We start from the raw sequence: 18,009 nt of genomic DNA, 5'->3' as shown, positions 1-18,009 counted from the left end.
TATATGACTCCAGGTGGGACCTGAGCCCCCTGGACCCTCAGAATTTATTTGGCTTACATGTACAAGTGCTAAAAGACATTTGGTGACATGGTTCATAGATAGAAAAGGATTTTTGGTTGGTGGTGCATTTCATCATCCTACGCATGGTAATGGTCCCCTTCATGAAGGGGAATAATCACACATTTGTTCATTCACTCAACAAATATTTATTGAACACCTGCCATGTGTTTGATCCATTTTAGTCCATGTGGTTTATCATTCTGCATTCTAAAGGGTACCAACAGAGGAAAAGAAGGGATGGGCAGTCTCCAATGCAAGGAGTTACTGTTAGACGGTCTGAGTTTCCTCTGGAATGAGAATTTAAGTTTTGCCTAAACCTCATTGGAAATTCTTTATGTTTCCAGCCCACGCTGCCTCTGTTTAGATTAGGAAAATTGTATCTATTAAGCACTTACCTATGTGTCACTGTTTTCTGTGTAAAAATATGAAAAATATTTAGTTCTTGTTCTGAAGGAATTTACAGATTAGTGGGGGAGACACAGGAGAACATGCAATTTCAATATAATATGGTAGAAAGAAGGACAAAAGTAGACAGAACAAACTGTGGGAACACAGAGAAAAGGCACTTGGCTTTTCCTGGGTGTTCATGGAAGGTTTCCTGGAGGAAGAGATTCTTGGGCTAAGTATTGAGAGATGTGCAGAAATTGGTCAGGTAACAAAGGTGTGTGTGTGTTTGGGGGGGTCCCTGGCAACAGAACCAGAAAGAGCAAGGTCATGGAAATATCATGTGTGGGCGAGCTCCAAGGAGTTCATTATTCATGTTATTTCATTCAGCATTTATTGAGTGTCTATAATATGACGTTAAAATGTAGTATATATAATATGACACTAGAATATAGTATCTACAATATGACACTATGATTTAGATTGGGTATTCTTGGTCTTTCAAGGCTATAAGTATAGAGATGAAAATATTTCAAGCAATGTAATGATAATGTAAGTTTTTACAAAGCAAATTTTGTACAGTTTCTTTTTTTTGCGTGAGTGAATAACACTGTAATTCATTTATCAAAAGTGGCAAAACGTGTCAACATTCTTCAGTCTTGCCAAACCTTCCTTACATCCTGTAGGAAATAGTGGGAAGAGACAGAAAGTTACGAGTCTGAATTTCATACCTCCCAATGGGACCTCAGGAAAAGAGCTTTTCCTCCCTGAGCCCCAATTTCCTCTGTAAAATGGAGATAGTAACCCTGCCTATCTCGATAGTTTATGGGCTGGATTAAATGAAAAGTGGATAAAGCAACCTGTAGAAAGACTGGTCCATCATAGGTGCTTGGAAATTAGTATCCATATGGAAAGACTTAGACTTCAGAATCAGACCTGAGTTCTAATTCCAGTCTGAGCCACCTGGTTGTGATGTATCTTTGGGCAAATTGCTTAGCTCCTGAGTCTCCATTTCTTCACTGGCACAATAGGAATAAGACATAAAGCACCTGGCACATATTTGACTCTTAATAATGGCGGTTACTCAAGTGGCTGTGTGTGAATGGAGTTTTTATTTTTATTTATGTTTTTCTTAGAAGCTGATAGGGTATATTAGGAGAGACAAAGCCGAGGCAACAGAGAGTAGTCAGAATGCCTAGTGGCTCCAGCACAAGATGATTGTTTCTCATTTACCAGTCCAAGCTGGATGTTTCTGGTTGTCAGATGGCTCACCTCTGCATGGTGATTCAGGGACCCGACTTCCTTTCATCCTGTGCCTTTGCATTACCCCCGAGGGCCCCTTCCTCACAGTATCTAGCTGCATCTATTTGTGAGAATCCATCATACAGCTACACCCAATCACAAGAAAGGATGGGAGAAATAGGCATGCCCAGGAAGAAGAAATGGATTTTGGTGAACAGTTAGCAATCTCTGCCACATTGAGCGTCTTTTTTTTTTTTTTTTTTAAGATTTTATTTATTTATTTGACAGAGAGAGAGACAGCGAGAGCAGGAACACAAGCAGGGGGAGTGGGAGGGGGAGAAGCAGGCTTCCCGCCTAGCAGGGAGCCCGATGCGGGGCTCGATCCCAGGACCCTGGGATCACGACCTGAGCCGAAGGCAGACGCTTAACGACTGAGCCACCCAGGCGCCCCACATTGAGCATCTTTAAAATCAGATTCCCGCCCTGACGTGTGTCCCTGTGGGAACAATGTTTACCTATTCATCACAGCAAATGCTGCTTCTTCAAGGTGAGACTGATTAGGATTTGTAGCTCCTCTTCTTTATCCCCTGTAAGGAGGGTGCAGAGTATGGCAAAGGAGGCGTTTAGAATTCTGGATCTTCCCATTTGATTCAAGAAACCAGTGTTCCAAGATGTCCTCCATTCAAGCCGTGCAATGCTATTGACCAGTAAAAAAAGTTGAGTCTATTGATTTTACTGCTGAGTGTGTGTGTGTGTATAATAGAGGTTGCACACTCAATGCTTATGAGGTCCAGACAGGTAGTATCAATGAGTGAAGTAGGCTGAATGCATACTGTGATGAAATGGAAAGTTCTAGAATGCCACAGTGGGTAGTCATTTCTTAGTGCCAGGCAGAGTTTTGCATTTCAGGGACATGAGGCTGACGTTAGCTTGATTTTCTAGAGAAGTTGGAAATATAGATTTTTATATAAAATCTCCTTACTTTCAAATGCTGGCAACTAACTCAAGTAAAAATAATACTGTGGGTCCAACAAGACACGTCTGCGGGCTCTTCGTGGGCCCGGGAGCTGGCAGGTAGGGACCACTGACATATATAATGTGAACAGAGGGAACTCTGTGGTCTTATTTGCACAGCTGGCTTGAGGACCCTAGGATGAGCATTGCAGCTGGATGAAGGTGAGGAAAATTCATTTCTTTCTCTGTTGGGGGTGGGATTTAGCAGAATCACTGTGGGCACTGGATCACAGGGGTTTGTCACTGCGTGTGCCTGAGCCCGTTAAGACGGACATGACTTGGGTTTCTCCTCTTTTGTGTATTTCTTCTTGTTGTTTAGGAAAGTAACCCCTGAGACTGAAAGATTGAAGAGATTTTTTTGGAGCAAGGAGAGAATCAACATCCCTTCCCCACCTCCATCAGGAGACACAAAGCAGGGTGGGGGCTTGGTTTTCTCTTTCCTCCTGGGATCTGGTGGTGGGAGGAGGCAACCAGCCATCAGCTCTCTGTGGTTGTGACAGGGCCTCGGGAGGTGGGTTTGCCTGGGTTTTAATTTCCAAGTCTAATTCCACTTCATTCTTGAGCTGTTCAACTGGTAACTGCAGGACATAATTCTCTCTAATTTTCATGAGCCACTTACCTTGGAGGGAGGGTTAAAGAGCTGGTGGAGGGAGAGGTGTGTGCCTGAGCTGAAGGGCTGCCTTGCCTTCCTTGCCCCCTTCACGGATTATTGAATGAGCTCCTGGGAGGTGCTGGGCTTGGTGGCAGGTGGCAGGGAGTATGATGGTGCACGTGACCAGCATTGTCTCTGCTCTCAGAGAGCTTCTGCTGTATTTGGAAGGGCAGGTGTTTTTTCAGAAGCTGATATGTGTGTATTTTTTTTTTTTTAAGATTTTATTTATTTGAGAGAAAGAGAGAGCAAGAGTGGGGGTGAAGGAGCGGAGGGAGAGGGACAAGCAGATTCCCTGCTGAGCAGGGAACCCAATGCAGGACTCCATCCCAGGACCCTGGGATCACGACCTGAGCCGAAGGCAGACACTTAACCAACGCAACCACCCAGGTGCCCCACTGATATGTGTTTTTAAGAAAACAAAGCAGATAGAATGCAAACAGGGACTGTGAGCAGGGGTGACTTTTGGGTGGCCTAAAGGAATAGTTGACTTGAGAACTGAGGTCTCAAGGGCAAGAAGGAGCCACCCATTTGAACAAGTTTGGGAAGAGTGTTCCAGACAAAGGGAAGGGTATATGCAAAGCGTTTGAGGCAGGGACAGAGCTGGTGTGTGCTGGGGACGGAAGGAATGGCAGTGTGGCCAGAGCATATTAAATAATGGGGAAAGCAGTGTATGACAAGGTTGCAGAGACAGGCAGGGGCTAGATCCTGCAGCAAGTTCATGGTTGGGATCCCGATTCCTTTCTAAGTGTGATGAGTCCCCAGGAAAGGGTTATAATCAGAGGAGTGGCATACTCTGACTTAGGTTTTAAAATGATCATGCTGGCAACTCTTTGGGTAATGAGTTTGCTATGAACTGAATTATGTCTGCTCCCCCACCAATTCATATGTTGCAGCCCTAACCCCCAATGTGATAGTATTGGGGATGAGAGGTTATTAAGTTTAGAGACATCAGGGAACTTGACCAGGTTCACCAGCTAGTTAGTGACCAAGCCAGGAGTTGAGCCCAGGGTGATCTGAGTCCAAATTCAATTCCCTTTTCCTAGTACATAGCACGCACACCATAGCCTACTGATTAAGAGCCCAGAGAGGGAATCAAATGCCTTAGTCTGGATTCTGGTCTGCTACTCTCTAACTCACACTTAATGTCTCTGTATCGCAGTTTTCTAATCTGTGAAATGGGGTGATAATAGTTCTGACCTCTTAGAATTATAATAAGGACCAAATGAGTCGCTCCTTTGAAGCACTTAGAACACTGCCTGGCACATGTAGACTATATAAACATTTGTTAAATAGCAGAAAGGAAAGTAATGTCCAGCTCTAGCAGCCTCTGACCCTTAGGTACTGGAAGGAAATGACAGGATGTTGTTGTGTTGGACACTTGGTAGATCTACCTTTTCGATGTTCTCGGGCCCCCCATCAGCCCCTCTGGATTGCCCATGGATTAATTTTGACCACTGAATGCAGCTTCCTCCTCTCTTCCAAGTAGGTGGGTCCCAGGAATAGATGGGAGAGGTCCTGGAACAAAGAAGCAAAATTCAGTGATACGCACATGTGACAATGAATGGAGACAGTTTTAGCTGTTGCAACTGGGGTGCTGTGCACCTGGCCTCAAATCGGTAGAGACCAGGGATGCTGCGAAACACCCGAAAACACAAGGGCAGCCCCATAACACGGAATGATCTAACCCCCGTGGCCGTAGGTGCAGAGATGGAGAATCCTGACCAAATCTGACCTTGGCTCGATGTTGATAAGGTGGCGGTTCTTAAGATGTATTTGGTCTCTTTTGAGATACAGTCATTAGAAATCAACAAGCTTGAAAAACCCAATGAGCGCTCTCTGCTCCCAGGTGAGGCCACTGGAGATGAGCATCTCTTGGCATTTCTTCTTTTAGCAGGAAATTCTACAGAGGAGAGTTGGTGGGAGTCAAAAATCCATCCGTTCTCATTTTACCAGGCATTTAGGAAAAATAACTTTTCTCCTGCAGAAGAAATTACATGAATTATATTAAAATCGGTGCTAAGGTAATAAAATTACGTGCTCAGGACTCTTCTAAAAAATTCTCTGTGTCTGGCAGGGTAATTTGAGTGTGGGGAAGACAATCTCCCCAGCCACTACACTTCCATATAAAGATGGAACAGAGGAAATTGGCTCGACCATGCTCTCGATGCATGTACCATTCTGTGAAAATCCAATTTTTTTTTTTTTTTACATCTGCAGATTTAATCACAAGGCAAACTTCTTGAGGCAGATCCACGAGAAAAATAATTCGGGGTTGTTTTAAAAATGTGTAAGAGGCAACTTCAAATCGCCAAATGGATGGTGGTGCCCAAGACAGGGGCAGACACCTTGGAATTGGGCAGAAATGGGCTCTGATGTCATGTGAATCATCCTCATGCTGGGTGCCAGTGCTTTATTGGTTGGAAAGGACGTGTATAGAAATGCACATGTGATGAGAAAAAAGTCTTTAGCTTCTAGTGCGGTAACAATTTTTAGCTCCCAAGGGAGGAAAAAAAAAGCCTTTGCTTTAATGTACGAGAAAACTAAAATGACGGGAGAAAGCGACATCTGTTCTTAAGATTCCCAATAAAGGCTTAGAGGCGAATAGATGCAAGCGATGTACTGGCCAAGGGATGAGGCTGGTGGGGAAGTGGGGGAGCGTGCTCGATGGAGTCCAAAGAGGGCAGACTCTGAAGACTGATATCCCAGCTGGTGTGAACAGGGGGGTTTGAACTTCTCGAATAGTGGATCTCAAGCAGGGGTGGTCGTGCCCTCCCAGGGGTCATGTGGCAGCATCTGGAGACATTTTTGGTGGTCACGTTTGGCAGGAGGGTTCTGTTCATGCGTGAAGACCAGGGGTCCTGCTGAACATCCTATGATGTGCAGGACAGCCCCCACACAAAGACGTATCTGGTCCAAAACATCAAGAGAGCCCAAGGGGAGGAAGTGTTTTAGCACTTCTGTTCCTTCATCTGCAAAATGGGAGTAGATGCTACAGCTCTTCACCCACTTGTTCTAAGTAGTAAAGATGGCAGTATGTGGGAGGGTGCTTTCTACTGGTGGAGGCTGTCTTCACTGAGTACTGAGATCTCTAGAGCAACCCCGAATTTTATTTCTCTACTTTATCAACCATGGTCACAGAGCTCTTCCTAATATGCAAATCTGACCCTGCCGCTTCTTTCCTTAAAAGGTCTATGTGGTTTTCCGTGGACTCCCGGAACTGTGGGCTTGTTTCAACCCTGCCCTTCTCCACTGCAGCCTCTGTCAGGAATGCAATATGCTCTCTCCCGCCTCCACGCCTTTGCACCGCTGTTCCCTTTCCTAAACCTGCTCATCACTCTTCCTCACCCAGTCAGCTCCTGCTGGTTCGGATGGCCTCAGCCTCCATGTCACCTCCTCCAGGAAGTCTTCCCTTATTGCTTCACAGGAGAGAAGGTGCCTACCATCTGTGCTTCCATGGTGCCTTCATTCTTACCCCATCCCAGAGCTTGTAATCCTGTATTGTAACTGCCTTTTAAAATTTCCCATCTTCTCCCCAGGCTGTGGATATCTTGCTCGCTGGTTGTATTCTCAGTGCGAGTTAAGTACTTGACCACTAGAGTACTGTTGAGTAAATATTTGTTGAGGGAGTGAAAGAATAAATGAATCAATGAGCTCTTTGAACATAGCTGCTTCCAGCAGAAAATAACTCACTTTGATTTCTCTCTCTTCTCCTTCCATGGGCTGCCGTGTTATGGACATGCTCGTGGACAACGGCCCACAGGGAGAAGTTTGTTGAGAAGAGCACAGAAGAAGGTCGAGATACTCTTTAACCTTGACCAATGGCCCTGACATCATACAGAGGAAAGTGTCCTTGCATGGACACAACCTTTCGCCTCTCGAGTGAATTAACTGCTATTATCCGGGAAGTATATTAGTCAGAAAAAGATGAGAACTTAGTGAGTTGTCAGTAGCTCTGGGACTGTGTGTGTATGTGTGTATTCCAGACTATTTTTCGGCGTGTGTCCATGTGAATTTCACTTTCTCTGCTACGTAACTAAGCTCCTGGAGGACAGGACCAACCTCTGCTTTGTCTCGGAGGGCCCTGGCCACTTTAGCGTATCTTGTCAAAGTGCCTAATGAAGGAAGCTTCCAGGTCAATATCTCCGCATAAGGATGTGCAGTGCCCCCCGTTTTTTACAAATGAGTAAATTGAATATTCTCCAAGAGGGGAACTGTGTCCATATAGAAAGTTAGCAACAAAACCAGGGCTCAAAAAAAAAAAAAAAAAAATGGTGTAGCTTCATTGGAGACAAATTATAGAAGCTGCGATGTCTTTAAATTTAGAAAACAAAGTTAGCTCCTGCCAGAATTGCAAGGCAGTTCTGACGTCTTCTGAAAGCCACTTCTCCTATCCAATTTTATTCTTAAAGTAGGAAGCAAAACCTCGCAGGGACACTCTGGTTCATCCCCCCTTCCATTTATCAGTATTTTTGCCTCTCATTATACCCATGGCCTAGTTTTCTCGGGCTCTTTAGATGTCGATGAGCGTATTACACTAGGTATTGTCCTTGAAACTTTTTGAAGTTCTTTAGGCATTATGAACAAGGTCTTAAACCCCAGCTGAGTGCTGCCGACTACTTTGGCTCTGCTCTATTTCCTTAAGAAATCTAAAGGATGGCATTCCCATCTTCCAAAGCAGAAATTGATAAAGAAAGGCCGCCCTCATACTGAGACTTTCCCCCCTTTCTTGGAGGCAGCAGAGAAATTGCTAAAATGGACTTTTATTGTGCAAGATGCCACTGTCTTCAACCAACAGAAAGCAGGCTGGCAGCTTAGGAAGAATGGAGCATGATTTGGGGGAGGCAGGACCCCTGGTGCTGAACCTGGGGGAGGGTGGAAGTGAACGTTCTGCATTATAATTGCAGGCTGCACTGGACAGGGAAGAAGAAACCAGCCAACCAGAGTTTCCTACAGCCGGTGCACACGGCAGAGGGACACTGGATCTCTGGTTACTTATGGGGCTTTTGGAAGGGGACCTGGGTCTGTGTTTTTTCTTCTGCTCTGGGCTTTTACCAACCCAGTGTAAACATGATGAGCGATTCTCAGCAGAGTCCCTTGAAGCTGTTTTGGCATCTTACAGGGTTGGAGGGGAAGATGGAAGGAGTTTAGCTCCAAGGTTTGGAAGCGAGTGTGTTGTGCTGAGGGCTTGCTCCAGAGTGGGTGGAGTGGGTTCATGAAATCTAATTTAAGGAACTCCAAGAAGACCCACTCAAGCCCTAAAATACCACCCCTTCAGCCTTTGAAAATGTCAGCTTCAGTATCCATTCCTACGTGTCCATCACGTCTTTCTACAACTTCCTGTGAGGGGGCAGTACATTAAGTCTGTAATGCTCCCATGAGGGCGGTTTCGTCAGCCAGCTTTTCCTCTTGACTGTATATAGGGGATGTTGGGGAATGGAACCAAGGCCAAGAGATACAGAGAAGTGGCTGTCCCTGCTCGTGGCCACTGGAAGCTCCTTCAGCTGCCTTTGGGTTTCTTTACTATACCAATATGTGTAACCAATGTTGGTCTTTCAACAAGTTGGGGGACAGTGCGAGGTTGTATTCCTTTTGACATTCAACTTGTTAAAAGCGGGGCATCTGAAGCTAGCCAGTGTGGACGCATATCCCAGCTCCACCATTTACAAGCTCCGTGACCTTGGAAAATTTACTGAACCCCTTCCACCTCAGACTCCTTCTGTGTAAATGAGAGCACTTACACCATTGGCTTATTTGAATGATGAAGTTAGAAGTACACATAATAAAACACCCTTTCTATTCTAGTGCTTGCACTTATGTGCAAAAAAGTCATTATGACAGTCCAAGGATGGGGGGCAAAGGAAAGCGTTTCCAATAGCAAAGCCGGAGCACTTTGAGCAACAAAATAAATTAGTATTGGATTATAATCCCAAGTATAAAATAAATATCCGTGAGTCCACACTACCATAGATTAGTGAGTGAACAGTAAATAAATGGGGAATAGAGACAGATACCCCGTACAGAAGAATTCTAAATAGTTTACATAGACACTCTATTCTCAGGGAGGCAGGAGCACAGCTGCCCACTCCTTAAGTCTGGGTGGCACACAGTGACTTCTTTCCAAGGGGGAGGGCAGTTACTGCAGTGGAGAAATCTGACGAAGACTAGCTCAGCCAGGCGATCAAGGTTAAAGTCAACAGTGATAAATCATGCTGATAACACTTGCCCTCTATGTGATGGGATAGAAATGGTGTTTATCTCTGTGGTCTTCCTCCCCCAAATCCCAAACCCCAGTCTAATCATGAGAAAAACACCAGACAAGTCCCGAGAGACAGGAATCCTACAAGTTACGTGATCGGTACATCTCAGAACTGTTGCGGTCGCCAAAAACAAGGAATGTCTGAGAAACTGTCAGAGCCAAGAGGAATCTAAGGAGACATTGACTACCTGTGCTATGGTCTCCTAGGACAAAAAAAAAGGACACTAGGTAAAAATTAAGGAAATCTGAATAAACCATGGGCCTTAGTTAATAATAATGTATCAGTATTGATTCATTCCCTGTAATAGATTGCCAAACTAATCGAACATGCTGGTAATAGGGGGCACTAGGTTCAGAGCATATGGGAATTCTTTGTGTCGTCTTCCTAAATTTTCTGTAAATCTAAAAAAGTTCCGAAAATAAAGTATTTTAAAATTTGTTGTCATTATTATTAGTTCTTCTCTAGAGTTCTCTCTCCTGTGAGAATTTTAAAGCTCGCAGGAGGACCTGTTAAGTCCAAGAGATCAGTCCCAGTTGCTACCACCGTTGTGAACCAAGACGGACTGTTTTTTTTTGGGTGTGGTTAGTATTGTCCCCACATGGTACAGCTCGGGTGATCTGGCTGGGTTCTGGCTAGATGCTCATCTAGGGGAAGACATATTAACTCTGAAAACGGTAACTGAGCAGCCCAACAGCACCCACAGCCGCTAAGGAAACGCGTTTAGGTAAACCAGCTTCCATTCCAGGCAAAATCGATCATTTTTTTCCCTGTCTGTATACATCCTGAGTATACATTACTCATCACATTGGATTTTCATTATTCATCTTCTCTGCCCATCTGCGGACTCCCCAGTGGAAGGGAGTTTTCTCATTTATCTTTGTACTTCTAGGACTTCAGCCTATGCCTAGCACAAATGACTCAAAAATTGATGATTGAGTGGAAGTTTAAACTTGCAATGCTGAAATCCAATTTGATTGCTTGCACCAAAATGGAAGAGATGGTGGGACAGATTGTATTTTCCAAAGATGCCACAGCAATAGCTCCCCTCCCACTTGCTCTTTCAGTCTGACCTTCACACTCCTCGTAGCTTGGGGACGTCTGTGCCCCTTCCACTTGAAATGGGTGGACCTTTGTGACTGCCTTGACCAAGATCAGAGCATGTTGCAGAAGTGATGCATGTGAGTTCTGAGGTTCCATCATAAAAATTTCACGTACTTCCCTGTCCTGTTCTCTTGGAACGCTCACCCTTGGAACCCAGCTGCCATGTTGTGAGCATGCCCAAGCATGGTTATGGAGAGATACCCATGGAGAGGAAATGAGGTCCTGGCCCACATTCTCAGCTGAGCTTCTAGCTGCCAGTGAGCATCAACTTGCCAGCCATCTTGGAAGTGGATTCTTCAGCCCCCAGCGCAACGACTCCAGATGATGGCATGTGGAACAGAGATGAGCCCTCCTATCATGCCTTGTCCAATTTGTAGATTCATGATCTAGTCAATGGCTATTGTTGTTTTAAGCCACTATGTTTTAGAGTGTGATACGCAGGAATGAATAACAGGAACAGACGGATAAACAAAATTGTCAGGTGATTTAAAATCAGACTTGTGAGTTATTTTACCTTCCTTCCCATTTCATGCAAAAAGCCTTTTGACACTGGAGTTTATTTTTACCATCAGTGGGATTGACTGAGAGGGATAGAGTCACATTTGGAAGAGAGTAACCACAAGGATCTCAAAAATAATGATTATTGCATTTATCAATCAGTTAATTTAGCAATTATTTGAGTACCCGTGTGGGCCAAGCCCCTGGCTAAGTGGTGGGATATGTCAATGACTGAGCCAGACATGGTTCTCTGTCTTCATGAGGCTTAACATTTTAGTGAGGAAACTAAATAAAGGATCAAACAATTATTTTAAATTAACAATTAATTTAATCACTGTGGCTGAAAGAACTGAAGAATATTTATCCTAGAAAACAGCTTCTCCGAGTGTCTACATGGCTTGGGCTTCCTCATGATATGGTGGCTGGGAGGCTGCTCATTTCATACAAATGCTGATATGTGTGATGTTATTTATTTATTTATTTATTTATTTATTTATTTATTTGAGAGAGAGAGAGAGAGAGAGTGTGTGAGCAAGGGGAGGGCAGGGGGGAAGGGGAAGAGAAAAATCTCCATGCTGAGCACAGAGCCTGATGTGGGGCGCAATCTCATGACCTTGAGAGCATGACCTGAGCAGAAACCAAGAGTGGGAGGCTTAACCAACTGAGCCACCCAGGTGCCTCAGTTCTGTGTGTTGCTTTTCTACTCCCCCATCCACAGGTGAGCTCCCAGCAGGATCAGCAATAGGTGACTCTGTCCGCTGGCCAGAGGTGATTGGCTCAAGGGCAGACACCTGACTCAGGTGGAGCCAATCACATTCTTGGATCTGTGGATAAGGCTTGTTTACGGTAGTGCTAGAGATGAATGTCCCCGGACTCCTTCTGAGAAAAGTGATCCTGAACCTGCTTGGTTCCTGCATTCTCTGAGGCTGATTCTCCTCATTTTCCTTCCATTTCCCCAACTCTTACTCCTGCCTTTCCTCTTCCTCCTTCCTCCTCCTCCTTCTTGATTTAATCAGATACCCCAGGATCTTTCCAGTTATTTTCCTTTAATGCCAAAGCTTGCCAGAGTTGGTTTTTTTTACTCACAATAAAACCAAACCTTCAACTATTACAAAGTCCAAGAGGGATTATCCCTGTCTTTTAAGACTCCCAAAGGATAGAACTATAAGACCAAGGAACAGAAGACACAGTGGGAGAAATTTCAGCTGAATACATGAAAGAACTTTCTAAGGGCTGGAGACAGACACAGAATGGAGGTAGTGAGCTTCATATCGTTGGAGGTTTCCAAACAAAGGCTGGTCATCCACTTAAATGTAATGTTATCAAGAGGATTTAAGCACATTAATTCAGAGATCCAGCTGGTTAATGATGACGATGATGATGGCAACTAACAGTTTCGTGCACTTCCTGTTTCCCAGGCACCATAATAAGTGTTTTAACAGGCATTATTTCATTTAATCTCACAAGGTCATTCATCTGGTGAGGCAGATTTAAACTCGTACTTGAGAACCCACAAACTATGCTCTTTAGTCTTAGGTGAACCTTATTCCACTCCAGCCCCCAAGGCTCATAAGATTTCAGCTCCTTTTCCCTATCCCAAATCCCAGAAATGGGAAAGCAAAACCCTTGGGTAGTTAGGCCCTGAGTAATACAGAACACTTCACATGAAAAAAAACTCAGGCATCCTAGCTAGACACACTAGATTCAGAAGATGGTAAAAGCCAATGGTCCTCAGAGCACAGTGAGTCCCATACAGGAGGGGCAGCTCACTGAATATATCCGCCCATGTCACTGGCCGTGTGCTTTTCTTCTTCTTTTTTGAAAAAGATTTTATTATTTATTTATTTGAGAGAGAGAAATAGAGAGCATGAGTGAAGGGGGGAGGGGCAGAGGAAACGGGAAAAACCGATTCCCTGCTGAGCAGGGAGCCCCACGCGGGGCTGGATCCCAGGACCCTGAGATCTTGATCTGAGCTGAAGGCAGATGCTTAACCGACTGAGCCTCCCACGTGCCCCTCTTCTTTTCTTTTGTTACACCTTCCAATTTGAACATTTACCTGAATCATTTCTGCTCTTTCTTTTTGAGCTCAGCTAGCTTTATGATAATAATTATTGTTGTTTTGTTTATCTTTGCAATGCAGAGCCTCCCTCCCAGTTCTGAATACTGGATATTGCTATTGTTGCTGACAAAGGGTGTGTTTGTGTGGGGGAGAAGATTTGAATTGCCAGTAGTCTGTTTGATGACTGTTTCCCAGAAGCGGGCATGATTAAATTCAGCAGAAGTTTCTTTCAGAAATGTGCCTTAAAAAAAGATTCCCAAACTCTACCTGATCATTTATCATTATTTTAAATCATAAGGAAAATGGAAGGTTCCTATCATTTCCTTAATTGAATAAAGGAGACAGACTTGGAAGGATCCTACTGAATGCTGAACAGACTCCAAGCTCCTAATTAGAGTGTTTACCTGCAGAGTTCCCTTTGCAGAGGTGGCTCAGAGCCCTGCTTCTCTCCCCACCTGTTCCTGACGGGCTTCTGCATGCCTAGCAGGTTAATGCTGAGGCCAACCCAGTGCGTGCTTCTTTAATAGAATACTTAAGCCCATTCCTGTTGTGGAGGGAACAGCAGATCTTCTAAGAATCTCTTGAGCTCTTCTTAAGCTTATTATGTTTCCAAGGAGATGTAGTCCAGCAGAAGGCAAAGGGTGGTTGTTGTCTGGGTTGGGACCTTGTTTACTGAACAGGGTTTGGAAACTTATCTCTTTATTATTCACCTCTACTTCCCAGACTCAGGTGGTGCTTGAGTTTAGGAAGGAATTGTGTGCCTTCCACATATCATGTTTCTGCAACTCCCAGCTTCATGGCCCTCAAAGAAGGGTTTTTAGTAAAGAGAAGTGTGTTAAAATCTTCAGACCTGAGAGTTCTGCTGGCTTGTCATACATACTGGCCCCTTAAACATTGGATGAAGTTTGGGTCCAAGACAGGGGATGGCAAATACATTGGGGGTCCTTGGGTGATGCTGATAATAATAGCTAGAGTGTATAAGCCAGGCACTGTGTTACGGAGGGGGAAACACAGATTAATATTGTGCTTCCCTGTTAACAGAGAAGACAAAACCAGGGGTCTCTCCATCCCTGAACCATCAAGAATCTTCTCTAGCCATAGAGAATAGAATTGTGAATACCACAATTCTGGTTACATTTCCTGTAACCTTAGGGCGACTGTTTTTAGGAATATGGACACCCCTGAAGTAGGGGCAAAAAACCTGATAAATTCCATGACCCTGGGGATGTATCTTTTTTGTTTTTGTTCACTGTTGATTTTGATTACCTAACTTCAAGTCTCTTATATAGCACAGGAGTCAGCAAACTTTCTCTGGAAAGGGCCAGATAGCAAATATTTTAGACTTTGTGGGCCTTGTGGTCTTCCTTGCAACTATTTAACTCTGCTCTTATAGCGAGAAAACAGCCATAGGCAATAGGTAAACAAAGAGGCGTGGCTGTGTTTCAATAAAACTTTATTTATAAAAGGAAGCTGTGTTTTGAGGACCATAGTGTTTGCTGGTCCAGAGATGGCACAGAGACGGCACAGGGTAGGTGCTTCATAAATATTTGTTGAGAAAGTAAATCTAAAGTAGGTCCAATAAATGGAATTGGAGACACAAAACCAATCTTTACAAAAAGCTTTTAACAGTCAATACCTGCTTCTTGTAGACATTTTGGAAAATACTGAATAGTACATAAAGAAAATAAAAATCATGACCAAGGGCACCTGGGTGGCTCAGTTGGTTAAGCGACTGCCTTCAGCTCAGGTCATGATCCTGGAGTCCTGGGATGGAGTCCCACATCGGGCTCCCTGCTCAGCGGGGAGTCTGCTTCTCCCTCTGACCCTCTTCCTCCTCGTGCTCTCTGTCTCTCATTCTCTCTCTCTCAAATAAATAAATAAAAAATCTTAAAAAAAAAATCATGACCGAAAAATAACCTCAGTTAATAATTTGGTGTCTTTATTTCTTTTTAGTAATTTCTTTTTTTTTATTATGTTATGTTAATCACCATACATTACATTATTAGGTTTTGATGTAGTGTTCCATGATTCATTGTTTGCATATAACACCCAGTGCTCCCTGCAGAACGTGCCCTCTTCAATACTCATCACCAGGCTAACCCATCCTCCCACCCCCCTCCCCTCTAGAACCCTCAGTTTGTTTTTCAGAGTCCATAGTCTCTCATGGTTCATCTCCCCCTCCGATTTCCCTCCCCTTCATTCTTTCCCTCCTGCTATCTTCTTCTTTTTCTTCTTTTTTTTAGCATATAATGTATTATTTGCTTCAGAGGTACAGATCTGTGATTATTTTTAGTCATTTCTGATGAATGTCTTTCTAAAACACAGGGTCAACAACTAAAATTTTAACATATTATGATATGCATTTGCTCTGTTTTATGGAAGGTGACAGATGAAACCAGCTTCCTTTGGGATGTACCAAAAAGGGCAAGTCTTCTGTTCCAGGGGATCAGAAGATCACCCTGAAGTCAGCCCAATCACCTCTATCCTGTGACATCCAAAAGCAGATTTCTGCCCAGGACCTGAAAAATCCTGAAGTGCTTTCTGGATCCCAAAGGAAGATTTAATTAAGAAGCTCAGTAGAGTTTTTTGGCATTGAGTGCTGTGTTGCTTGTGTGTGGGGTAACTCATGGAACCCAAACGGGGCATTTCTTCTCTGGTTCTGGATGCTTGGAAGTGCCTGGAATGCATTTGCAAAGGCCAGAACATTCTGAGAATGTGTTACTTTAAAATGGGCCAAGAAGGGCTGTGATGAATAGTTGAGGCATAGGAGTTAATAAATTAGGGTGAGAGAGAGCCATCAGGACTTGTTTATTTCACAACATGGAGAGCAATAATCTTCCAGTTGCCCTCCCCCAGTACACACACACACACACACACACACACACAAGATGTCCCTGCACGTATCATCTTTGGGGGTATTTGACCTGCCCTTGTCTGACACGATTGCATAGCCTCTGTTACTATACACAGCCATTGCCCTGCTCACTCCATCTCTTTGCACCCCTGCCCTGTCTCTGCACACACAGAATCAGCCCTCATACTTACAACCCCCAGATCAAGAGTTGTATGCTCTAGCGACTGAGGCAGCCAGGCCCCCCTGTGTTGCTCATTTTCAGAAGCCAGCAAGCACACGGTCATCTAAAACAATTCCAAAGGATGCTGAGAAGCATCTAATGCTCAGAAGACCTCTAGGACTGCCAGGCAAGTGATGACCACCTCTTCTCAAATTTGGGAATGGGCGACCAGTAGCAAACCTTTATGTTTCAAAACTCTTAAACTATGGGTATTTGGCATGATGGGAAGAGAGGTGGCCGAATCATGTGCACGAGGCACATTTGATATGCGTCCATCTGGGCTCTTGCTATTCTTGACGATGACTACACAGAATTCCACCCCCTACCCTGAACACCTCCTCTGTTCTCCTCAAAGGCCTATGATGGTCATTTACCAAATATACTGTACTGTGTCCCCTTTGAGCAGCTGGATACTCAATCTGGGAGCCTCCCTTCCACACTGGGGGGGAATGAACAGAGGGGAAGAAAGGGGGGAGGGGTGAAGTGCCCATCATGTGCTGTGTCCTCTCTGTTCAAGCCCTGATTTATTCCACCCAACAACGCTGCTAGGAGGTAGAGTATCTATATATTGTGAACTGGGATGGGCTCTTTTTGTTGACAATGACCACATTTCCCCCTGTTGCATCTGCCCCTTTTAAAGCACTTGAAACTGTGCCTGGTACAAGGTAAGCATATATAATTGTTAGCTATTGTTCTTCTTGCTCCTGGTGTTCTTTTGCTCAGCAGGGATGTGGGAGCAGCAGTGTACTTATGAGCATCCTCTTTGGCCTCAGACAGACTTGCGTTTGAGTCCCAGGTCTGCCTTTATAAGCTGAGCTCTCTTGGGCATGTTATTTTCTGATTCCTAGTTCCCTCACCTGAGAAATGAGGGTGATGATAGAACTTCCATTATGGAGTTACTGTGAATATGCTCAGCACAGAGGAGGGTCATTCTACAAGATCCTGGGCTGGCACAAAGACCTTTCACTAACCAGAAGCATTTGCCAGCCAGCTCTCCCAGCTCTAGAAGACATCTGGTCAACTATTCCTTCCGTAAATATTGATGGTGTGTCTTTAATGTGCTTGCTGGTGTTCTGGGCACTGGGGAAGCAGTTGAGAACTTATATCCCAGTTAGAAAGACAGTAACAATAAACAGGTCAACAAGCAAGAAAAGGAATAGATAATTTTAGACAAAAATGAGCATTATGAAGAAAATTAAGCAGGATAATATGAGAGTGATAGGAGGCAGGCAGAGGAGGGCAACATTAACAGGGCAATCTGGAAAGAGATTTACAAGGGATGCCACTTGAGCTGAGGATGATGAGAAGGACAGGCCAGGGAAATGTTTGGGAGCTGAGGACAGAGGAAACAGCAGGTGCAAATCTGAAATGACCTCCTGGCTCAAGTCCCCATTAACTTCTTATCTTTCCACACTTTCCTCTCTTAATAATTGCCAGCCTAACAACACAACACTCTAGACCAGGTCAGTCTGGGGACACCCAAGTTCCAGTGAGGGACTTGGGGACGAATGGTGATCTTCACAATCAGTGAGTGCTGTTTGGGCTGCTGTTTAATTTTGGAAAGACCTTCAGCCTCTGCTGGACTTCTCTTGAAAACCAGCGCCTTGTTCTCCCCCAGAAACAGTCCCAGACATATATAAGCACAGATAGGTCTGAGCTCTGCTCGCT

The sequence above is a fragment of the Mirounga angustirostris genome, unplaced genomic scaffold, assembly GCF_029215605.1.
Source record: "Mirounga angustirostris isolate CCGP_5_RB_7025 unplaced genomic scaffold, mMirAng1.0.hap1 SCAF_5, whole genome shotgun sequence".
Classification (NCBI taxonomy): domain Eukaryota; kingdom Metazoa; phylum Chordata; class Mammalia; order Carnivora; family Phocidae; genus Mirounga; species Mirounga angustirostris.
Note: the sequence above shows the minus strand (reverse complement) of the source record.